The 25,641-nt window shown below is 44.9% G+C and overlaps 1 protein-coding gene across 9 annotated transcripts in view; it reads left to right on the top strand.

The window, feature by feature from the left end:
• The window catches only part of ZCCHC9 (zinc finger CCHC-type containing 9), a 66,556-nt gene that overhangs the window by 676 nt on the left and 40,239 nt on the right, over positions 1–25,641 (top strand). For 2 of the 9 annotated variants that reach the window (XM_029574105.1, XM_029574113.1), the window contains one exon: positions 18,753–18,897. The exons of 4 other annotated variants lie outside the window; for them this stretch is intronic. The gene's annotated coding sequence lies outside the window, so the exon portion shown is untranslated. Of the gene's footprint in view, positions 1–354; positions 996–1,036; positions 1,163–5,408; positions 5,540–18,752; positions 18,898–25,641 lie in introns of those variants that run through there. 3 more of the 9 variants (XM_029574137.1, XM_029574088.1, XM_029574123.1) reach the window with 3 other exon arrangements.

The raw sequence follows: 25,641 nt of genomic DNA, 5'->3' as shown, positions 1-25,641 counted from the left end.
TTTCTTGAGATGATCCTAACTCCCGGCCTGGAAGAAACCCCAACTGCCTGCTTTTGAGGAGGAGCTGGAAGCTGTCTGTAAAAGGTGCAGCACTACCACACCAAAAGCAGCAGCAGGAGGAGGAGGTGACCCTGTGCCCATAGAGCAGGGCAAGGTTTCCCTGTACCACTGTAACAGCAGGAGTAGGGAGGGATCAATGCCTGCTTCACTTAAATGTTAACTGCTAGAAAAACTAATAGAGAGGAGGGAGCTTGGGGGCAGTACTCTTGTGGTGAGTGTACTGTTTGTGAAAATGCGTTAGCTATCAAAACATTCACGACATGTTCGGATAAACATCCCTTTGTCATCAGGGGTAGATAGATATACATGCAGAACAAACATGGTGATATATGCAATTGTCTGCCCGTGTGGCTTAATATATATTGGCCACACTAAAAGAGAAATCACATTAAGAATTATTGAGCACAAGAGCAGGTTAAAAATAGGGAAAATTGGAGCTCCCTTAGTATCTCACTTGCAGGAGATGAATCACAGCATTAGCCAATTAAAGTTCTTTTATTATTCAGCAGTGTGAGATCAGACAACATGGCCAAGAAAACAAAATATTAAGGAGAGTGGAACAAAGATACATTTATAACTGGAACACCATAACCCCTCTGGGATTAAATGATTCAGTAGACTGGGATGCATTCTATGTTGGTTAACAATACATATGTTTTCATTTCTGGGTTAGAAGGAAGATGGCAGGTGTTGTTCAGTTACAGTGGAAATTTTTGGTATGAGTTTGGGAATTGCTAGGCAGGTGGAGTCAGAGTTGGAGAGGAAGGGTTAACATGTTCCAGCTCATTGATATATTGAATTGAGCACTGTTGTGTATAAAGCTTGTTGAGAAAGCAGTGTCCCGGATGTTGTTGGCAGCAGGCAATAAGTTCAACTTATTGTATTTATACATAAAGCTTGTTGAGAATTCAGTGTCCCGATGGTGCCCTCAGCAGGTAATTAGCTCAGCTGATTGGCTTGAAACAAAGTTAAAAATGCGGAGGTTGTGCTTGTGGAATGCAAACGTGGGGGCTGTGCCTCAGAGAGATGCTGGGAAAGTTTGAACAGGGGAAAACTATCACGGCTGTGAAAGATTTTGTGATGAAGTTAGAGTGTATGACATAGAAACATAGAAATGACGGCAGAAGAAGACCAAACGGCCCATCCAGTCTGCCCAGCAAGCTTCACATTTTTTTCTCATACTTATCTGTTTCTCTTAGCTCTTTGGTTCTATTTCCCTTCCACCCCCACCATTAATGTAGAGAGCAGTGATGGAGCTGCAACCAAGTGAAATATCAAGCTTGATTAGTTATGGGTAGTAGGGGAAGTAACCGCCGCAATAAGCAAGCTACACCCATGCTTATTTGTTTTACCCAGACTGTTTTATTCAGCCCTTATTGGTTGTTTTTCTTCTCCCCTGCTGTTGAAGCAGGGAGCTATGCTGGATATGCGTGTAGTATCAGTTTTTCTTCTCCCCTGCCGTTGAAGCAGAGAGCTATGCTGGATATGCGTGAAGTAACAGTTTTTCTTCTCCCCTGCCGTTGAAGCAGAGAGCTATGCTGGATATGCGTGAAGTATTAGTTTTTCTTCTCCCCTGCCGTTGAAGCAGAGAGCTATGCTGGATATGCGTGAAGTATCAGTTTTTCTTCTCCCCTGCCGTTGAAGCAGGATATGCATTGAAAGTGAAGTATCAGGCTTATTTGGTTTGGGGTAGTAACCGCCGTAACAAGCCAGCTACTCCCCGCTTTGTGAGTGCGAATCCTTTTTTCTTCTCCCCTGCTGTTGAAGCAGAGAGCTATGCTGGATATGCGTGAAGTATCAGTTTTTCTTCTCCCCTGCCGTTGAAGCAGAGAGCTATGCTGGATATGCGTGAAGTATCAGTTTTTCTTCTCCCCTGCCGTTGAAGCAGGGAGCTATGCTGGATATGCGTGAAGTATCAGTTTTTCTTCTCCCCTGCCGTTGAAGCAGAGAGCTATGCTGGATATGCGTGAAGTATCAGTTTTTCTTCTCCCCTGCCGTTGAAGCAGAGAGCTATGCTGGATATGCATTGAAAGTGAAGTATCACTCCAGGCAGTAGCCGTCATTCTGGCTAGCCACCCACTCTTTATTGACGGCCTCTTGATTTTATGGATCCACAGTGTTTATCCCACGCTCCTTTGAAGTCCTTCACAGTTCTGGTCTTCACCACTTCCTTCGGAAGGGCATTCCAGGCATCCACCACCCTCTCTGTGAAGAAATACTTCCTGACATTGGTTCTGAATCTTCCTCCCTGGAGCTTCAAATCGTGACCCCTGGTTCTGCTGATTTTTTTCCTATGGAAAAGGTTTGTCGTTGTCTTTGGATCATTAAAACCTTTCAAGTATCTGAAAGTCTGTATCATATCACCTCTGCTCCTCCTTTCCTCCAGGGTGTACATATTTAGATTCTTCAATCTCTCCTCATAAGTCATTTGATGAAGACCTTCCACCTTTTTGGTCACCCTTCTCTGGACCGCCTCCATCTTGTCTCTGTCTCTTCGGAGATACGGTCTCCAGAACTGAACACAATACTCCAGGTGAGGTCTCACCAAGGACCTGTACAAGGGGATAATCACTTCCCTTTTCTTACTCGATATTCCTCTCTCTATGCAGCCCAGCATTCTTCTGGCTTTAGCTATCGCCTTGTCACATTGTTTCGCCGACTTCAGATCATTAGACACCATCACCCCAAGGTCTCTCTCCTGCTCCGTGCACATCAGCCTTTCTCCCCCCATCGAATACAGTTCATTCGGATTTCCACTCCCCATATGCATGACTTTGCACTTCTTGGCATTGAATGTCAGCTGCCATGTCTTCGACCACTCTTCCATCTTCCTTAAATCCCGTCTCATTCTCTCCACTCCTTCCGGCGTGTCCACTCTGTTGCAGATCTTAGTGTCATCCGCAAAAAGACATACCTTACCTTCTATCCCTTCCGCAATGTCGCTCACAAAGATATTGAAAAGGACCGGTCCCAACACCGATCCCTGCGGTACACCGCTTAAAACCGCTCTCTCTTCAGAGAGAGTTCCATTTACCATCACACATTGTCTTCTGTCCGTCAACCAGTTTGCAATCCAGGCCACCACCTCGGCACTCACTCCTAAGCTTCTCATTTTATTCACCAGTCTCCTGTGCGGGACAGTGTCAAAAGCTTTGCTGAAATCCAAGTAGATGACATCGAGTGCTCTTCCTCGATCCAATTCCTTGGTTACCCAGTCAAAAAAGTCAATCAGATTTGTCTGACAGGATCTTCCAATGGTGAATCCATGCTGCCTCTGGTCCAGCAATTCTCCCAACTGTAGATAGTTCACTATTCTCTCTTTCAACAGTGACTCCATTACTTTTCCCACCACCGAAGTGAGGCTAACCGGTCTGTAGTTACCAGCCTCTTCTCTGTTCCCCCTCTTGTGAAGCGGGACCACCACCGCTCTCCTCCAATCATTCGGCACCACTCCCGTTTCTAGGGATCTATTGAATAGGTCACACAGCGGACCTGCCAGCACATCTCTGAGCTCCCTCAGTATTCTGGGATGAACTTCATCAGGCCCCATGGCTTTGTCCACTTTCAGTTTCACCAGCTCTTCCCATACATTTTCTACTGTAAATGGAGTTATATCTACTCCATTCCCCTCCAGTTTCTTGTTAACTAGGGTCGGTCCTTCTCCAGGGTCCTCTTTAGTGAACACAGAACTGAAGTATTCATTTAATATTTCTGCCATTTCTTCGTCTCTCTCCACACATTGATCCTTTCCACCTTTCAATTTCACCATACCACTTTGAACTTTTCTCTTTTCACTGATGTATCTGAAAAATGTTTTGTTACCACTCTTTACCTCTTTGGCAATCCTCTCTTCCGCTTGACTTTTTGCCATCTTGATTAATTTCTTCGTCTCCCTCAGTTCTACCAGATATTCTTCTTTGTGTTCCTCCTTTTGGGATCTTTTATATTTCTTGAACGCTGTTCTTTTAGCCTTTATTTTGTCAGCCACCTCCTTTGAGAACCAGATAGGTTTCATTTTTCTTTTGCTTTTCTTTACTTTTCTAACATATAGATTAGTTGCCTTGGTGATTGCTCCTTTTAGATTGGTCCACTGTTGATCCACATCTCTCTCGTTTTCCCAGCCTTTTAGTTCTTCCTCCAGGTACTTCCCCATTTCATCAAAGTCTGTGTTTTTGAACATCAAAACTTGGGTTTTTGTGCTTCTTTTCCATGTCCTTTTTGTGATATTAAACCATACCGTTTGATGATCACTGGTGCTGAGGTGGGCACCCACCTGGACGTCTGAGACATTATCTCCATTAGTGAGCACTAAGTCGAGTATAGCTCCTTCTCTCGTGGGTTCCATTACCATTTGTTTGAACAAAGCTACTTGCAGGGCATCTACTATTTCTCTACTATTATTAGATTCTGCAGATGGGATTCTCCAGTCTACATCTGGCATATTAAAGTCTCCAACGATCACCACTTCTCCTTTCTTTGCTATCCTGTGGATGTCTTCAATCAGATCTCTGTCCAGCTCTTCCTTTTGGTTTGGAGGCCTGTAAACCACTCCAATAAAAATGGATGCCCCATCTTTTTTTAAGTCGGCCCATAGTGCTTCTTCTTTGCCCCATCTTCCTTGCAGCTCAGATGCTTGGATATTGTTTCTGACATATAGAGCCACTCCTCCCCCTTTCCTATCCTCTCTGTCCTTCCTTAACAAGTTATAGCCTGGTATTGCCGTATCCCAGTCATGATATTCTGTAAACCATGTTTCCGTGACAGCAACAACGTCCAATTCCGCCTCCACCATTAGGGCTTGCAGCTCTGGGATTTTATTACCCAAACTACGAGCATTTGTGCTCATAGCTTTCCAGCTTTCTTTGCTCAGGTTACTGCTGTTCCTGGACTCCTTTTGTGACCTATTTAGTTGAGTTTTGTTATCCACTTTTCATGGTAAGTGGTTTACTTTGAGTGATTCTCATTCTATTGTTGGTGTCTGGTCACTTAAATATGTGGTGGATTAATGAAAAAGAAGTAGATGAGAGGCAGTGGTTAGTGAGAAAACTGTTAGCTTACATGCTGATTTAAGTAAGTTGGTAACAACCTCTGGAAACTGATGTGTTTTAACAATTTGTAAGTTGAGGGTGTAGTAGGGAACTGACAGCCAGTATTCAGTAAGGTTATTTGTTGAGATAGGTATGTACAGTGTTGGTGTAGTGGAAATGTAGTGAGTCCTGGTTTTATTTGATATCAAAATGGGCAGGTGTGGATTTTTATATACATCATATTAGACAGTTGAGGTAGGATATTGTGTTGAAGTCATGGATTTTTGACGTTGTCCTGCAGATGCCTGAAGACAGTTAAGCAGGCACACACACATTAAAGTGCCACACTTACCATTGGGGAAACAGATATATATTGGAAAGACCTGAGGATTACAGCCAAGCTGACATGTGAATGGAGTGAGCAATATTGAGAGTGATTGTGAAAATCCATGGTATGATTTAAAAATAATTTTTGCAATGGTATATTGGGGTACTATGTGGATTGATATATCATGTATGTATTTTCAGTTATATAATTACATGAGAGATAGAGTTATGATGAAACTTGTTTTTCAGATATATGAAATGACATAATACCATGTAACGGACCCATTGAATATGACTATGTATGCTAGATTTTAAAAGAAATTTGGTCCCTGAAGAAGCCCTAAGTGTTAGGGTGAAACGAGGCTCTCGTTGGACAAGATAAATTTTCAGCAGGACTTAATCAATTTATAGCAGTATATGAAAAAGTAACATATGTTTAAAAGTATATGGGGTACATACTCCCACCTACACAACATGGCTTTCGTAAACACCTCAGTACCGAATCCCTACTCCTTTCCCTCACAGACACCATCATCAAAGGAATGGATGCCGGTAAATCCTATCTCATTGCCATGCTAGATATTTCCGCCGCCTTCGATACTGTAAATCATAACATCCTTATCAACACTCTCACCAGTATAGGAATCTCAGGTACTGCCCTCTCCTGGATAAAGTCCTTCCTCCAAAACCGCACCTACACAGTCCTCATTGATAATTTCACATCCCCCCCTGTTAATCTCGACTGTGGCGTCCCCCAAGGATCCTCCCTCTCTTCCACGCTATTCAACATTTACATGCTCCCCCTCACAAACCTCCTTTCTAACCTTGGTATTACACACTTCATCTATGCAGATGATGTGCAAATACTCATTCCTTTCACAGATACTGTACTCACTGCTCTACATAGATGGGACACCATTCTCACTTCCATTAACCAACTCCTCACCGACATGCACTTAGCCCTCAACCCTCAGAAAACTGAACTCCTCCTCATCTCCTCCAAACATGCACCCATACCCTGTCCCTCCACGCTTCAGACTCCTAACTTTATCTCCGACACAAGAAACTTGGGTGTTATACTTGACAACCAACTAACCTTCAAACCATATATCAAATCTATCGTTAGCAGTTGCTATTTCAAACTCCAAACCCTCAAAAAACTCAAACCCCTCCTCTACTTCCATGACTTCCGCACAGTACTCCAGTCACTAATTTTTTCAAAAATCGATTACTGTAACGCACTCTTACTTGGACTCCCTGCCACCCACCTCAGACCTCTCCAACTCCTTCAAAACGCTACTGCACGCATCCTCTCTAATGTCAAGAAGAAAGACCACATTACCCCCACCCTCATCAACCTCCATTGGCTGCCCATCCATTCACGCATCCTATACAAGACCCTTACCCTCATCCACAAAAGTATTACTAATGAACACTACAACTGGTTAAGCCCACCCTTCCTCCCTCGTACCTCCACAAGACCTACACGCTCCTCCCTTCGTGGAACTCTTATCCCCCCATCTATAAAATCCACAAGACTCATCTCCACCACCAATAGGGCCCTTTCCCTCGCAGGCCCTTCCCTGTGGAACTCCATGCCACTTGACCTTCGCACCGAAACCTCCACACCCACCTTTAAAAAGAAACTCAAAACCTGGCTCTTCCTCCAAGCATACCCCCAATCACCTTCACCACCTATAAACACCTTAACCCAACCTCCATCTAGTACTAGTACTAACACCCCTACCACAGGACCTACACCCATCCCCTCAAGACAACCACAAACCCCTCACTTATCATCCACACAATAATCTATCTCTTATTAGCACCGTACATATCTTTTTACCTCTTTCACTGTTGCCCTTGCGCATTTTCAAATGTTGCACACAACCTATGTACATACCACTTGTTCATTGTTTCCCTGTACATATTTTCTCCTCACGTTTCCGTCTTCACCCCCCCCGCCCCCCCCCTTTGTCTCGACCACCCCCTCCCCTCCCTCCCCTATTTATTTAGTTATTGATCTGTTACTATGTTCTAGGTTACACAATGTTCCTTGTAAAGGCTTTGCCTATATATATCCTTGTTTTAAGTTATCTGTAAACCGGCACGATGTGCAAACGGTTGCCGGTATATAAAATTAAATAAATAAAATAAATAAATAAACAAGTGTGTTAAATAAGAATTAAAAAATGATGTATTTAGTATTGTAATTGCATTAGATGCAAAGGAATTTCTAGCATTTTATGTATAGAATGAATGGGGAATGAATAAGATGTGTATGGTATGAATGAAGGTATTTAAGGGTAAAGCATGAGTGTGATTTTAGAGTGTTTAGGTAAGGGTCCGAGTCGGTAACATAAAGAACAGCCATATTGAATGTATTTATAAGAAATATTTTGTTAATAAATGATAATTAAATGCAGAGAATGACTTTAGGACCTCTGAATTGTGGTGTGACGTATAATTAGTTTTCGGAGGGCATGCAGGTGTGTTGATCACTTAAAGCAGCACCTACCATGTGCCACAGAGGTTTGGGAAGTAGAGGCTCGGTGCCACGGAGTAGGAGAGGAAGAAAACAAGGTGACACTGAACCAGTGATCAGGTCAGGAGCAGTAGGCCATCGGAGATCATCCATTTTAGACGTTCCGTAGATACTTGATAGTTATGAGAAACTGGGAGAGGGAAGGAGAAAGGGAAGGGATGTAAGAAAAAGATTGGAAATATTTAGGTGAATGAGGAAAGATTGGAAGTTCACTCAGGTTTTCTAGTACACAAGGGTAGGAGGTATCACTCTGCACATGGCAATGTGTCTTACAATGTAAGATGAAGGAATAACATAGGGACACAAGACCAGCAGCCAGCTCCCCTTTTACCCCCCCCCCCCCCCCCCCCCCGTAGAAAAACACAGGAACATCAATATAGCTTTAAAAACAGAGCCGCAGTTTATTATAAAACACAACCCGAGCCCACAACTTCTTATACATAACACCAAAACTTAATTCGCCTCCTCCATCATGCCCCTCTTCGCTTACCACCGCGTCCCAATGGTAAGACTACTTCAACACTCCCCTATCTCTTACCTGCCACGGCACCAGCGAGGGTAAGCGTGCGGCCTGAGCATCGGCCCCCCCCCCCCCCTTGCTCTTTAGGCCTTCCCATGTAGCAGCCCCAAACTACACGAGCATTCCCTCCCCCCCCCCCCAATGTCTTTCACAATACATTACAACTTAGGACTCGGGGGTTTCCGCCACAAACAAAGACAACCCGTTTGCCTTTGTTCCCCCACTGCGGCCATCCACTGTTACATTTGTTGCTCGAATCCTTCCTCCAGGGCATTGTTAAATAAATCCATTCCAATGTCTGAAAGATGTACTCCATCACCCCCCCAATAGCTTCCATGACCAATTGTGTCGTACCCAAAAACCGCCCTGTTGCACTAACCATTTGGCGATTTCAATTTTTTAACACCGTTCCGCCATAAGGGCTCATTACGGTGTCAAACAAATGTCGGTATATAAAAACTGCAAATAAATAAATAATAAATCCGAAGTATGTCGGACCAACCCACCTTTATACCCGGCATTCTATTTATAATAGTTGCCAAATCTTTTCACATAATAGCCACCAATTCGCGGCAGGACATCTTACCAATGTAATTTCCCCCCCAAATGAATGATAAGTAGCCATGGAACACACCATATTTTAATTTTCCTGTGGAGGAAAGAAAGCAACTCCCCCCGCCCAATCGCATGCCCCTTTGCCGAACCAACGCACAATCCACTTGCAGGTATTCAAGTTTTTGACATAAGGCCTCTTCACAGCCCTCTGCTGTGCACGATGTACAAAAGAATGACCCACGACCCAGGCACATTCTCGATTAGATGCCACCCATTCTGTGTCTGTAAAGCAAAGAGCTGCATTAGCCAAAGTATGCAGAACCCCTCTGCCCCCCCCCACCTTGATTTGTTACTTCCGCACATAAGTCCGAAAGACCTCCAACTTCCAACGTCCAAGCGTTTGAATCCGTTGCGCCGACCACCCCAACTCCGCTGCCGTCGTCGCCACTCCTATCCTAAATGAATGCGGCGAGTACCTCCCCGCCTCCCACCCTAAATCTTCCACCACCCATTGTAACACACGAGCAAATTGGAAAATGGTTAACGGTAAACCATCCTCGTGAACTAAAAAGAGTCCCCCAATTTTGGGCCTTACCCATACAAAAGCTTGAGCGCTCCTCATCGGACACGCAAGCTCATCTCGTGCCCGCGCCAATGAAATCCAAAACCCTTTCCCTTTTTGGTCCGTCTTGGATTTCATAATACGCAATGTGACTCGGTACTTGTAAACCCAAACATCTTGAGCCATCAATCCAGCTCCATCTCTGCATGCCTTAGATCTGGCGACCAATTCGCTGATCCTTAAGGCTCCAAAAAACGCCAAAGAGAAGGCCACTCTGAACAGCAAGACCTCGTATCCAGACCGACACACTACGGTCAATTGTTCCACGATTTTCAATAAGTCTGAGTACCGTATCGGCCTCCACTTATCCTCGTGCGCAGCATACCCTTGACTCCATCCTTCTAATATTCTCTTAACTAAAAAACTGCTAGTCGGATTTCCCCAACCCCCCCCCCCCCCCCCCCCCCCCCAATTTCTGAAAAAAAAAAAGTGAAACCCGCCAATTGGCACTGAAACGATGCCAACGAGTAACTCTCCCCCCTTTGCCCACAAGATAAACTGAACCATGTCACCTTCGCGCGCAAACCCCCCCCCCCCATTCCATCCCAGAGTCTTCAAAAAAAAAGAGACACCGCTCCTCTGCCCACCAGATAAGATCTCCACGTCGCCGGTGCCAGTGATTGACGGATCAAGTTCCACGTTTCACCCTGCCGAGCTGCCAAAGGTGCTCTGGGAAATTCTCTCTCTGCATACTCGCTTGAAGAGCCTCTGTCCTGAAGACGTCCCACTTGAAACGAGAGAGCATCAGCAATCAGGTTCAAGTTCCCTGGCAAGTGCATCACCCTTTTGGTTACATTCCATCTCATGCATAAAAAGACCATCTCCCTAAGCAACACAGACACCATTGGGCACTTTGCAGCCTGCTTGTTGACTACTTGAATCACCCCTAAATTATCGCACCACCCCACTACTTTTTTATTTTGCAACCCCTTCCCCCCAAATGGTCAAGGCCACTATTATAGGCAAGAGCTCCAGGAGTGTTATATTCCTCGTCAACCCTTCAGACACCCACTGCTCCGGCCACTGTTCCGCGCACCACTGCCCCTGAAAATAGAGGCCGAAACCAGTCGCCCCGGCAGCATCTGAATACAAGTCCAAGTCCTCGTTCGAAATCTCCGCCTCCTGCATCATGCAGACTCCATTAAAGGAATCTTAAAAACCCTCCCAAACCCCCAGCTCTGCCTTTACCGCTTGTGTAACCCGAATGAAATGATGCCCTGCCTTTACCCCCACCGTTCTGGCTGACAGTCTGCAGATGAACACCCGCCCCATCGGTATTACCCGACATGCGAAGTTAAGGGAGCCGATTTTAAGGATTGCATCTGCTTCAAGGTCACTTTCACCGATCCTCGGACCAACCGAACCAAGTCTCTCAACTGAACTACCTTCTCATACGGTAACCGCGACACCATCTCCACGGAATCCAATTTGATTCCTAGGAATGTCAGCTTGGTGACAGGCCCTTCAGTTTTGTCTTGCGCAATGGGCACCCCAAAAGACTTAGCCACTTCCAAGAAACCAGTTAACTGACTCTGACAGATGCTTGACTCACTCGGCCCCACAAACAGGAAATCATCTAAGTAATGTAACATATCTTCGCAACCATTGTACCGCATCGTAGCCCATTGGATGAAAGTTCTAAAAGCCTCAAATAACACACACACGAAATCGCGCAACCCATGGGCAAACAGCAATCGACGAAGTAACCTCTTTCAAAATAAAAACCCAATAGAGGGAAACACGACAGATGAATTGGTGATAACCTGAAAGCGGATTCAATGTCTGCCTTAGCTAACAAAGCCCCAGGCCCGGCTTTGCACACTAAGGCTATCGCTTCGTCAAAGGAAGCATATTTCACTGTATTCTCGTTTCTCGGGATAAAGTCGTTAACAGTACGACAAATTGAGGATCAACCTAAACTTGCCTGATACCTTCTTAGGGATGACTGCCAATGGCGATAAATGCATCCTATCAAAAGGCCTAGCAGCAAATGGCCCTACCACCCTCCCTAATTGGATTTCTGCCTGTAACTTGTCTCGCGCTATATCAGCCATTCTGTAAACTGATCTGGAATTCCTCGCCCTCCCTCCATTCCCCAGGCCCTCGTTTGGAATAATAAACCCAAAGCTAAACTCCCCACTCAACAAAGAAACAGCCGCTAAGTCTGGATAACACCTCAAACCCTCTTGTAAAGCAGCAAGCACGATCGGTGACTCCGCCTTTTGGTACAAATCTTCATAGCTTACTGCCCTTGGTAAAAACTGCACCCTGTCCTTTCGGGCACTTAGTGGCCGGATGCGTGCCTCCGCATGTAGCACAGGCATGCCTGGATTTACGTTCAGGAAACAAGCACGTGAGCTTGTTAATCCTCCAGCAGAGGTCCGACCCGCTCCCCGTGACTTTACTGCCTTGCTTGAGCTTGCGAAAACTTCCAGAACCTTGAAAGGAAGCGCCCTTTCTTCCCTCAACTGCATGACCCACTGTTCTACCGCTCACACCCCACCCTCTCCTACACTTCTGCTAGCGCTTGCTCCCTTATTCGTCATCTGCATCAGCCACAGATGAATGTCTTGTGATCCCCAAGACATAAATTTATTCCCTGCCATTTTATCCCGGAACTTTTCGTCATAGTTGAGCCAAGCCCAACCTTTGTAATACTTAAAAGCTCCTAAAATGCTGTCCGTGTATGACAGCAAAGCACCATACTGGGTGGGATCAAAATGGCTGACTACACTTGCCAAGCGTAAGAAACCAGGAACCCAGTTAACTATATTCTTGAAAATTTTTGGTCCAACCCCATCCCTCTTGTTCTTCTTTTTGTTCTTCCATATGCCTCTTCTACCCTCTAACAATTTGAAAATATTTACAAATTTACGTCTTCGAATACGCTTAACTAAACGCTTGGGCACCTCTTCCCACAATTCAGTTAAGGAAGCCAAAGCCTGGGGCCCTCTTCTAACGCTGTGCGCAGGCCTGACCCCAGGTCACTTGAGCTCGTAGAAGAGGAAGACTAGCTCAAAGTAATGCTAGCACGTGACCTCTTCTTCTTCTTAGCATGTTCTCTACATGCGCGCGCTTCCCTTTTTTACATCATACCTTTTCCAGCTCCCGATGCTCTGCTCTGCTTTCCGGCACTCCTGACTCACCACTGCTCCGGCATTCCACTGCACGCCCCTTCAACGCCGTCCTCTTGTGCCTCGAGTCATCCCTCCGCGCTGGGAACTCTCGATCTTTCCACGTCTCCTGTTTGGATGTCCCTGGGACCGTGCTGTCATCCGCACCCGTAAATGGCCCCATATTCCCAGCCCCCTAGCGCTCCCTGGTAGAACCGCTGTGGCGCACTCCAAAGCCCTGACAAGCTGCCTGGGGGAAACCACTCGCCCTGCCACCCCTCCCGTCTCATCCCTCAGCCACTCCTCCAATGGAAAAACCCTTCTCACCAGGGAGATCATCCACTACTTGTTGCCAACCCCCGATGCCCCCTCTGCATCCTGGAAGCTACTGTATCTCGAGCCCACCAGGTGGCCCAGGATGTCCGCTATCTATGCGGCTGTAGGGGCTCCCATCTCCCCATGGATGCCCGGGGGGCCAGGAGGGGGGGGGGGGTTGGGCCCTTTCCTACGCAGGGTGCCCTGGGATCTCTCACCCTTTCCGCCTGCCTCCGGGCTGGCCGCTTGCCCTTCCCGCCTACTCTGCTCTGTGGCTGCCCTAAAAGCTGGACCTCGGGAACGCTGATGCCCTCCGTAAAAGGGCATGTCGCCACCCCCAGAATCACGACTCCGCTCCCGACTGTGCCGGACCTTAGGCGCTTCCGGCTTGCTTGAGGGGGCCGCAGGGTGGATGGGCCTGCACTGCCCGCCTGCTGGGAAGGGGGATGAGCAGCGCTGGGGCCGTGGGGGCACATGCAGCATGGGTCTCCCGAGGAAAAACGGATACATGGCGTTGGGAGGGGGGGCCAAGACCTCCGGAAGCGCCGGGTCCCTACTCTGCGCATTAGAAGAGCTTTCGGCGGCTTGCACGCTCGTCAGTGGGGTGGCAGGGGAATGGGGAGGCGAGGAATCAGCCGGCTCTGGACCGCTCTCGCCAGAGTCGGAAGGAGGGGAAAGGGAAGCCCGCGGAGGGCTCCGGACCAGGTGGAGAAGGGGCTGGCCACTGGCAGCAGCTGCTGCGCTTGGCAGGGCGCCGGGCCGGCGCTCACTTAGCGCTGCCTGCCCGGGAGGGGGGTAGGGCGAACCAGACGCCTGTACCTCACGGCCAGCACTCACCTTGGATCGGGCCGAGGTCTCCCCGACGGAGGGGGACGCTGGCTTGGCTCTAGCTCTCCTCATTCTCCGGGTTAAAAAGGACATCCCGCCATGTGAAAAAATTTGTAAAAAAAACGAAAAAGGCAGTCAGGGATCTCCAATGGAGCAAAAGCAGTCACCTGCCGCTTGTTTTGCTGCTGATGCCTAGCTTCGCGCCGAAATTTGTTTACTTAGGTGGCACCCAATGGCAATGCAGCAACTTCAAATTGCTGCCATTGCCATCGGTTACCTCAAACCCCCCCCCCCCTCCCCCCCTCTCTGCCTAAGCTCCCTGCTGCTCGTGCCCATGTTATCTTCGGCTGCCCAAGACTCACTCAGTCTGCCTTCTCTTAGGAAGAGACTTTTGATGCTGCTAGCAAGGCAGATCAGTGGTGGGATTTTAATTTTAGATTTTATTACTTGCCTTTCCAAACTTGAGTTTAAGGTGAGTTACAGTCGGGTACAGTAGATATTTCTCTGCTTCCAGTCTAAGGGGATCATTCACTAAACCGCAGTAAATAAAAGGTATTACCATGCCAAGTTTATCATTAAAATCACATAAGAGCTAATATGTACTGCAGTGTTCAGAAAGGCTAGGAGGCATGGTTATGAAATTATCATGCAAAATGATAAAATATCACTTTGCGTGATATTTCCTGTGCCTGCTCCCTTAAAAGTTTGTTGGGCTCTGGGTGAGAGAAAGAGGAGATTCTAAATTTTGATTGCCTGAGTACTTGGTCTTGGCTTTTCTTGTTTTGCTAGTGTCATTATCTTTTCCGTTGGTTTTAGTCTTTATCTGTAACTGAAAGAAGAGTGGGTGTGTTTGTGTTTTGCCTTATCTGTCAGTCCTTTCTGTTACAAAGGACTGCTTGTGTGTGAGTGCTAGAAGTGAGGATGGCAAGTGGCAGGGAAGTAAGTGGGCATAGAGGCTTATGACTGGGGTGAATGAGGAGGGACAGGAGATTAGGCCAGAGGTGAAGGAATGCCAGCAGGGCCAATGTTAGCAGGGGACTGCAGGACAGAAATAGAGTGAGGGGGCATGGAAGTGGTAGCGGGAGGAGGGAGATGGCAAGGGGAAAGCAGGAAAGTGCCAGACAGCAGAGAGTGGGGGGAGATGACCCTCAATGGAGGGGGGAGGACGAGGAAGGACAAAGATGGGAGTGGGTTGGAGAGACAAAAAGGAAGGAAACTGAGGCCTCTTTCCCCCCCCCCCCTCAGAAATGGAAATCCAACCAAGTGGCAGCAACTGCATGCCCACAGATTCTCCATGGAAGGGAATAATTGCTCAAACTACGACCAGCTCTTTGGGTGGCAAGCTGCTTAAACTTCCAAGGGCACAAAGACCATGATCTGGAGCAAGATTACACAGGATTGCCGATAAGGGTGGAGAGAGATGTACCAGTGAGCAGGTGGCCCACTGCTTTCGTGACCTCAAGGCCAGCTTTAAAAGCAAAATCACAAGGATAGTCAAGTAGCAGAGGGAGTCTGGAGGATGCACACCTTGCTCAATTACCCTCACAGCTCTGGAGCAGCTCCTGAGAGAGAGAGGCCAGATGTCTTTGAGGGGTTGGCGTTGGATCTAGACATGGCAGATGAAGAAGTGGCAGGTAAGTCTTGGGGAGATAAGAGGGGAGGGTACAGGAGGGTTTATGGCAAGTAATAAGATATTCATTTTTCTAATCTGAAAGCTGAATATCTTATGTTATACATAGAGTCTAAAGTATATTCCACTTCATTCATAAGCTAATCTGCTTCCTTTCACAGGGTCCAGCACCCAGCAGGACAAACAGGAGACTGGAGTAGGAGGTACAACCACAGTAAAACTGAAGGGCCCAGCCAGCAGATCAGGAGGAAGACGGTGAAGATCATGACCTAGCAGATCTATCATTTGTGAAACTGATACCAGATCTTACAAGGGAGGCTGACATGCCAACGTTGACAACCACCAGCACCTCTCAACCATGTGTGCAGGAGGACAGCCAGGCTGCAGAAGGAGCAGATGGGGATGCTGAACTAGCTTTTGTACCGTTGCCCACAACCCCACCAGCTGAGCCGGAACCAGAGGAATCCTCACAGCTGCCAGATGGCACCATAGCTAGCTTACAAGAAGATCTACATCTACATGGAAGCACACTCCACCGAGACCTAAGAAACCTTCGCCGGCAAATGCAATTGATACATCAGGCCCAGCAGCAGCAAACCCTTACTCTTTCGCAGGCACTCAACACTGTAACAGCCTCTGTGAATAATTTAAATTCAAGCTTGACCATTGCCATCAATAATTTGAATACCACCATCATGCAAGCTGTACAAACCTTCCAGCAGACAGCTCCCAGTCTGGCATCAACATCTACTACACCCAAGAGCAGCCCCAGGCTTTCTGGCCAGGAAAGAGGGGCAGATGAGCCCCCTAGCAAGAGGCCTAGAAGAGGAAAAAGGTGAACCTCCACATAGGAGAGCTGCCTTTTATCAGGGTTTCCTGTGCTATGTCATCCTAGCAGCTGGGCTGGCTCTGGCTGAAGTGTCCCTGTACCTAGATGATTTGGGTATATGAGTTGAAGTGATACTTACATCATATTAAAGACTGGTGGAGTGTGCTGCTATCAGGATACAGATGGAGCTGACCATACTGCTGACTGTGGTTCAACTGCCTGAAAGTGTTAGCAGAAGTGATCTGTATAGAGATTACATCTAATTGGATGTTTTGTCTCCCAACACCTACATTTGATCTTCAATCTCCGGGTTCCTGTATGTGGTTTTCAGTCTCCTACTTCAGCCTCTTTATTGGCAATCACTTTTTATAATGGACTTCCCATAGATATTTTCCTACATAGCCAACTGCAATAAGCTACTAGCCCTGCACTTATGAACTGTACTGGGAAATTTCACTCTTGCTGCCTGACCCCACACCTATGAAATGTTACTAGAAGAACTTAATGGGGCATTGCTATACAGATAAAAGGATACATTCCATTATCTAGTCATGGGGCCAGTGCTCTCTTTCATTGGGTTGCCACTTCCACTTAATGTGCCCCTGTTCTTTTAATTCACCTATGTGCTTAAGGATATGATGACATGCTTGCAATATATCCTTTGTTCTTTGGGCCTGTTGTGGTAGACTGTCTGTTTTCACACCACTAAGGTGAACAGCAAATCTTGACTTTTGTCACTTATCCTTTTTCTGTATGGTGTTCTTGCAAAGAATGCATGCCAGTGTCTTTTTTTTTAAAAATCATTTGGTTGCAAATAAAAAGGTGATATTTTTTAACTCTAATCGCTGTGTTTTATTTTAGTGCTAAGATGTCAAAGTTTGTGTTCATGGTTTGTGTCCTCTATTTTACAGTTCTCAGCCCATACTCTTACATTTCAATAATGTCCATTCCATAATACTCGGCCTCTTTCACTGTGCACTCTGCTACCTTCACAGAGGATGTTCTGTAGCCCTGGAGACTGAGGCCTCCCCTTGGGAAGAAGGTAGCAGACTAGGCCTCCTGAAACACTGCTTGTTAGATGTTATCAAGCCTCAAGGCTGGTGGGGAGGCCTTCAGCTTTAGAGGTCCAGCCTCCTAGCTACTTCAGATCTTCTCCTAACCTTTTCTAAGGGCTTATATGCAGAGAGACACTCTATGCTTTCAGGATATGCATCGAAGGGCAAAAACATACCATTTAATTGTCATGGGCCATGTCATCCCTAGCATGTGCACTCCTCATGCTTCCAGGGTGACATTTTCTAACAATGGTGATGTTTTTAAATCTGTCTCCTCCACTACCATGCAAGCCTGGTATGAAAATGTCAATGTTGTTAATACCGACATTCTGAGGGCTTCTCCACAGGTTATTGGACCTCTGCCACACGTATCCACAACAGTTATCTGTCATGGTGAAACTCACCCTCTGCCAATGCAGAAATGATACTCTGTCCTACAGGACTGACTTTTCCGACCACATGTCACCATGTCCAGCTGCAAGAATGCCCTATAGACTCCTACAAAAGGACAGAGAATGCTAAGATCTAACATAGAAAATAATGACAGCAGCAAAAGACCAAATGGTCCATCCAATCTGCCCAGCAAGTTTTTTATGGTAGTAACTACTGCTCCATGCAGATTACCCCCATGTTTCTGTTAAAGGTAATAATTGCCACTCATGCAGGTTTCCCCATCCTTATGTCAGTATTTACAGTGAAAATCAAGCAACTGTCAAACCCATAAGAAAATAATGCTAGCAACATTTTTATGGGGTGAGAAGCCTTCTTGATAATTCAGACAATGTGCTTTGCTTTGCTTTTGGATTTAGCTGTAGAAGCAGTATTATGCTTTATTCCTAATGACTGCATATCAGTACCCACAGACTGTAAAAGTCTGGGCTCAGCATTAGCTATTTTCTAAACCCAATTCTCCTTTTTTTCCTGTCGTCAAAGCAGAGAGCAGAGTTGCAGTTGCGTCACAAGCATCAAGGCCAATTGGTTAAGGGTGGTAACTGCCACTCTGTTCAGGTTATCCCCATAGACCCTTTTCTTCATTTCCAATCTCTAGTCTTTAGGGATACACAGTGTTTATCTCATGCCCTTTTGAATTTGTTTACTATTTTTGTTCTTACCACCTTTTCTGGAAGGGCATTCCAGGCATCCACCATCCTCTCCATGAACAAATATTTCTTGATGTTGGTTCTGAATCGTCCTCCGTGGAGTTTCCTATTGTGATTCCTAGCTCTACAGTTTCAAACAGAAAAGGTTTGAAGTTCATGCATCATTAAAACCTTTCAGGTATCTGAAGGACTGTATCACATCTCTCCTGCACCTCCTCTCTTCCAGGATATACATATTTAGATCCTTCTGCCTCTCCTGATAAGTCTTCTGATAAAGACCCTACACCATATTGACTGCCCTTCTCTGGATCGCCTCCAACCTATCCTTATCCTTTATGAGATACGGGCTCCAGAACTGAACACTACTCCAGGTGAGTCCTCACCAAGGACCTGTACAAGGCCATTATCACCTTTTTCCTGCTGGTTATTCCTCTCTCTATGCAGCCTAGTATTCTTCTGGCTTTAGCTATCATTTTGTTGCATTGCTTTGCTGCCTTTTGATTGCCAGAAACTGCCATCCCAAGGTCCCTCTCCCAGTTTGGGCACATTAGTCTTTCACTCCCTATTACATACAGCTCTTCTGGATTATTGCACCCCAGATGCATGACTGCATTTCTTGGCATTGAATCCCAGCTGCCAAATCTTCAACCACTCTTTGTTTTCTTAAATCACTTTTTATTCTCTCTACTCCTCCAGGCATGTCCACTCTGTTACAGATCTTAGTATCATCCAAAAATAGACAAACTTTACCTCCTATCCCTTGTGCAATGTCGCTCACAAAAATATTGAACAGAACCGATCCATGTGGCACTCTATTTTACACTGTTCTCTCTTCAGAATAGGTTCCATTTACCTTTTTCATGCAGTCTCCTGTTAGTCAACCAGTTTGAAATCCACTCCACCACCTTGACTCCCACTCCCAAACTTCTCATTTTATTCATGAGCCTCTTTCGTGGAACCATATCAAAAGCTTTGCTGAAATTCAAGAAAATCATATCGAGCGCTCTTCTTTGATCCAATTCTCTCGTCATACACTCAAACCCCCCCTCCCCCCCCCCAAAAACAATCAATCAGATATGGTTGGCAGGACCTTCCCCTGGTGAATCCATGCTGCCTTGGGTCCAGTAACCCACCAAATTATAGATAGTGAACTATCCTTTCCCCAACAGAGTCTCCATTAATTTTCCCACCACTTAGGCGAGGCTAACCAGCCTGTAGTTTCCAGCCTCCTCTCTATCAACCTTGTAAAGTGGGACTACAACTGCTCTTCTCCAATCTCTGGGCACCACTCCCATTTCCAAGGATCTATTGAACAGGTCTTTCTGTGGAACTGCCAGCACATCTCTGAACCCCCTTAGTATCCTGGGATGAACCTTATCCTGCCCCATGTCTTTGTTCACTTTCAGTTTTCCTAGCTCTTCCATACATTCTCTTTTGTAAATCAGGTTGCATCTACCCCACGTTCATCCATGGTCTTGTTTAACCAGCAATGGACCATCTCCATGGTCTTCATTAGTGAACATCAAACTGAAGTATTTAATATTTCTGCCATTTCTTTGTCTCTTTTCACACATTGCTGCTTGTCCATGTTCAATTTCACTATACCACTTCGAGCCTTCCTTCTTTCTCTGATTATATCTGAAAAATGTTTTGTCACCTCGCTTTACTTCTTTGGCAATCCTTTCTTCTGCTTGATCTTTTGCTTTATAAGACTTGCCAAACTGGGTCAGACCAAGGGTCCATCAAGCCCATTATCCTGTTTCCAACAATGGCCAATTTAGGTCACAAGTATCTAGCTGTATTTCTAGGGGTAGATAGATTCCAAGTTGCTTATCACAAGAATAAGCAGTGGATATCTGCAACTCCACCTTAATAATGGTTTATGGACGTTTCCTCCAGGAATTTGTCCAAACAGTTTTTAAACACAGCTACACTAATAGCTTTAACCACATCCTCAGGCAATGAATTCCAGAGCTTAATTATGCATTGAGTAAAAAGAATATTTTCTCATTAGTTTTAAATGTATTACCTAGTAACTTCATTATGTGTCCCTAGTCTTTGTACTTTTGGAAGAATCAACAACTGATTAATGTTTACTCATTCCATTTCACTCATTTTATAAACCTCTATCATATCTCACTGAGCTGTCTCTTCTCCATGCTAAAGAGTCCTAATATCTTTAGTCTTTCCTCATAGGGAAATTGGTCTATAACCTTTATCACTTTAGTTGCCATTCTCTGTATCTTTTCTAATTCTGCTCTATCTTTTTTGAGAAGTGACCAGAACTGCACACAATACTCAAGGTGAGATTGCACCATGGAGCGATACAGAGGCATTATGATATTCTCTGTTTTATTCTCCATTCTTTTCCTAATAATTCTATTTGCTTTCTTTGCTGCTGCTGCACACTGAGCAGAAGATTTAAACGTATTATCAATGATGATGCTTAGATCCTTTTTCTGAATGGTGACCCCCTAATGTGGAACTTTGCATTGTGTAGCTGTAATTTGGTTACTCTTCTCTAAGTGCATCACTTTGCACTTCTCCACATTACATTTCATTTGCCTGCCCAGTCTACCAGTTTTGCAAGATCCTCTTGCAATTTCTCACTGTCCTCTTGTGATTTAACAACTTTGAATAATTTTGTATCATGAGCAAATTTGATCACTTCACTCATTCCCATTTCCAGATATTTATGAATGTATTGAAAAGCAATGGTCCCAGAACAGATCTCTGGAGCATGCCACTATTCACTTTTCTCCGTTGAGAAAATTTACCATTTAGTCCTACTTTCTGTTTTGTATATTTTAACCAGTTCCCAATCCACAATAAGACACTGCCCCCTATCCCATGACTTTTTAATTTCCTAAGAAGTCTCTCATGAGGGACTTTGTCAAATGCTTTCTGGAAATCCATTTACACCATATCAACTGTCTCACCTTTTATCTATATGTTTATGCCCTCAAAAAGTGTAGCAGATTGGTGAAGCAAGACTTCCCTTGGTTAAATCTAAGTTGGCTTTGTCCCATCAAACTATAACTCTCTTACATCTTCCTCAATGAATACCAAAGCAAAGAGATCATTTAGTCTGTCTGCTATGGCATTATCATCCCTAAGTGCCCCTTTTACCCCAACTGACTCCCTCAGAAGCTTTTTACCTCAAATATACCTGAAAACATTTTTTATGAGTTTTTGCTCCTATGGCAAGCTTCTTTTCAAATGCTTTGCATCTAACTTGCCAGTGCTTATGATGCTTCCTGTTTCTTCATTCAGATCCCTTTTCCATTTCTTGAAAGATGTTCTTTTAGCTATTATAGCCTCTCTCACCTCACCTTTAAACATGCCTGTAGTTGTTTAGACTTCTTTCCACCTTTTCTAACGCATGGAATACATCTGGTCTGGGCTTCCAAGATGGGATTTTTAAACATTCAGCAAAACAGGGGTAAATATAGGACCATCTCAAAGATACCAACAACAATAAAGTCCTGTATTAATATTAGAACCATCAAAAGTGGCCAGTCATAATAGGCACTTCTGGTATAGTCAGACCTTCATTTGCCTTTTCAATAATCATCGGCCAAACAGGTGTATTTTGTATATATTTTTTAAATATATATATATATTTTTTTTTTTTTACATTGCAGGTAAAATGTGCTTATCTTGACAACACTTGAAATTGAAAGGTGGTGATGAGCAATGTGTAGAGAGAGATGAAGAAATGGGGCTAATATTAAACAAATTCTTCAGTTTGGTGTTCACAAAAGAAGACCCTGGAGAAGGACCGTTGCAGGATGACGACCATAGATGTAGCTGGGGAATAAAACTCCATTTACAGAACATAATGTATGGGAAGAGCTAGGCAAACTGAAAGTGGCCAAAGTCATAGGACTGGATGAAGTACAGCCCAGGATAATGAAGGAGCTCAGGGATGTGCCGGCCGGTCCGCTGAAGGAACTGTTCAATAGATCCTGGGAAACAAGAGTGGTGCTGCAGGATTGGAGAAAAGTGGTGGTGTTCCCGCTTCACAAGAATAGTAGCAGAGAGGAGGCTGGAAATTACAGGCTGGTTAGCCTCATCTCGGTGGTGGGAAAATGGAGATGCTGCTGAAGGAAAGGATAGTGAACTAGCTATAATCAGGTGGATTGCTGGACCAAGGCAGCATGGATTTACCAGAGGGAGTTCCTGTCAGATCGGATTGGTTTTTTGTTTTTTTTTGATTGTGTGACTAGAAAACTGGATCAAGGAAGAGCACTTGATGTGATTTATTTGGATTTCAGCAAAGCTTTTGATACAGTCCCACTTGGGAGTGAGCGTCAAGGTGGTGGCGTGGATTACAGACTGGTTGACTGAGAGGAGACAACTTGTAATGGTAAACGGAACCTATGCTGAAGAGAGAACCATCTTAAGTGGAGTGCCACAGGGATTGGTATTGGGTGCCACAGAATAACCAGGAGTCAATAAAAAGAAATACAGTAGGCTCAGGTAGGATAACACATGTGTCCCAGTGTCACCCATTCTTGACAGATGGGTAGCCAACAAGTATACCCCCCCCCCCCCCACTCAAACAGGTCATTAAGGAATTCATTAAAAACAGGATTACAGTAGGCTCTGGTAGAATTAGACCTGTGACAAGGAGACACAGTATCAAGTGCAACAAGAACAAAAAGCCTTCCCTATATTAATAACTGAAGAAGTTCTAGAGAAAAAACCCCCATTGCATGCAGAATTTCAAGATCGATAACCAAAGGATAAAGCTAATTGAGATGGATGATTCTGTCATCAGTGGCAAAACTGCAAAAGGAAAGAGTGAAGTGAATAACAAATCTCAACTAAAATCTCATAAGGAGTCCAGGAAAAGAGAGAACCTGGAAAGCTATGACCACAAATGCTCATAGTTTGGGAAATAAAATCCCAGATCTGCAGGCCCTAATGACAGAGGCAAATTTGGACACTGTTGCTATCACAGAAACATGGTTCACAGAATCTCATGATTGGGATACAGCAATAGCAGGCTACAATTTAAGGAAGGACAGAGTGGATAGAAAAGGGGGTGGTGTGGCTCTTTATGTCAGAAACAATATCCAAGCATCTGAGCTGCAAGGAAGTTGGGGCAATGAAGAAGCACTATGGGTCGACCTAAAAAAAGATGACGGAGCGTCCATTTATATTGGAGTGGTTTACAGGCCTCCAAACCAAAAGGAAGAGCTGGACAAAGACCTGGTTGAAGACATCCTTAAGATAGGAAAGAAGGGAGAAATGGTGATCATTGGTGACTTTAATATGCCAGATGTAGACTGGAAAATCCCATCTGCAGAATCTAAAAATAGTAGAGCGATAGTGGATGCCATGCAAGTAACTTTGTTCAAACAAATGGTATTTGAACCCACTAGAGAAGGCACTATACTCTACTTAGTGCTCACTAATGGAGATAATGTCTCTGATGTCCAGGTGGGCGCCCACCTCAGCACCAGTGATCATCAAACGGTATGGTTTAATATCACTAAAAGAATATGGAAAAGAAGCACAAAGACCCGAGTTTTACAGTTCAAAAACACGGACTTTGAAGAAATGGGGAAATACCTAGAGGAAGAACTAAAAGGCTGGGAGAACGAGAGAGATGTGGATCAGCAGTGGACCAATCTAAAAAGAGCAATTACCAAGGCAACGACTCTATATGTTAGAAGTGTAAAGAAAAGCAAAAGAAAAATGAAACCTATCTGGTTCTCAAAGGAAGTGGCTGACAAAATTAAGGCTAAAAGAACAGCATTCAAGAAATATAAAGGATCCCAAAGGGAGGAGCACAAAGAACAATATTTGATTCAACTGAGGGAGACAAAGAAATTAATCAAGTCGGAAAAAAGTCAAGCAGAAGAGAGGATTGCCGAGGAGATTTTTTCAGATACATCAGTGAAAAGAGAAAAGTTCAAAGCGGTATAGTGAAATTGAAAGGTGGAAATGATCAATGCGTGGAGAAAGACAAAGAAATGGCAGATACATTAAAAGAATACTTCAGTTCTGTGTTCACTAAAGGAGACCCTGGAGAAGGACCGTCTCTACACAACAATAAACTGGAAGCAAGTGGAACAGACGAAAACCCTTTTACAGTAGAAAATGTATGGGAAGAGCTAAAGAATCTGAAAGTGGACAAAGCCATGGGACCTGATGGGATTCATCCAAGGATACTGAGGGAGCTCAGAGATGTGCTGGCGGGTCAGCAGAACCAGAGGTCACGAGCTGAGGCTCCAAGGAGGAAGACTAAGAACCAATGTCAGGAAGTATTTCTTCACGGAGAGAGTGGTAGATGCCTGGAATGCCCTTCCGGAGGAAGTGGTGAAGTCCAAAACTGTGAAGCACTTCAAAGGGGCATGGGATAAACACTGTGGATCCATCAGGTCTAGAGGACGCGTATAAAGAGCAGGCAGCAAAACACTGCACGGAGCGGCAGTAGCCACAGAGGCATTCATGGAGCGGGATGCCAGTGGTTGGTGTTCCACCTTCACAGAGCAGAAGGATGGAGGGCTGCCATCTCCCAATTAAAAAAAGAAAAAAAACCAAAACAAAAAACAAAAAAAACAGGGATGGGTTCATGGGCTATAGGTATTACCAATTATTAGACTTATTCAATTACCAATTATTAGGCTTTTCAATATTTGATGATAGTTAATGTGACTTTCAAGGCATACTTCACTTTCAATGCATATCCAGCATAGCTCCCTGCTTCAACGGCAGGGGAGAAGAAAAACTAATACTTCACGCATATCCAGCATTGCTCTCTGCTTCAATGGCAGAGAGCTATGCTGCTGCTTACCCAACTAATCAAACTTAATATTTCACTTGGAAGCAGCTCCATCACTGCTCTCTACATTAATAGTGGGGGTGAAAGGGAAATAGAACCTAAGGTTACTAAGAGCCAAGAGAAACAGATAAGTATGAGAAAAAAGAAGTGTGAAGCTTGCTGGGCAGACTGGATGGACCGATTGGTCTTCTTCTGCTGTCATTTCTATGTTTCTATGTTCAATATCTTTGTGAGTGACCTTGTGGAAGGGATCGAAGGTAAAGTTTGTCTGTTTGCAGATGATACTAAGATCTGCAACAGAGTGGACACACTTGAAGGA

Source organism: Rhinatrema bivittatum, chromosome 1 (genome assembly GCF_901001135.1).
Source record: "Rhinatrema bivittatum chromosome 1, aRhiBiv1.1, whole genome shotgun sequence".
In the NCBI taxonomy this organism is placed as follows: domain Eukaryota; kingdom Metazoa; phylum Chordata; class Amphibia; order Gymnophiona; family Rhinatrematidae; genus Rhinatrema; species Rhinatrema bivittatum.
The sequence above is the reverse complement of the archived record's forward strand: the minus strand, read 5'-3'. Positions and strand labels throughout refer to the sequence as shown.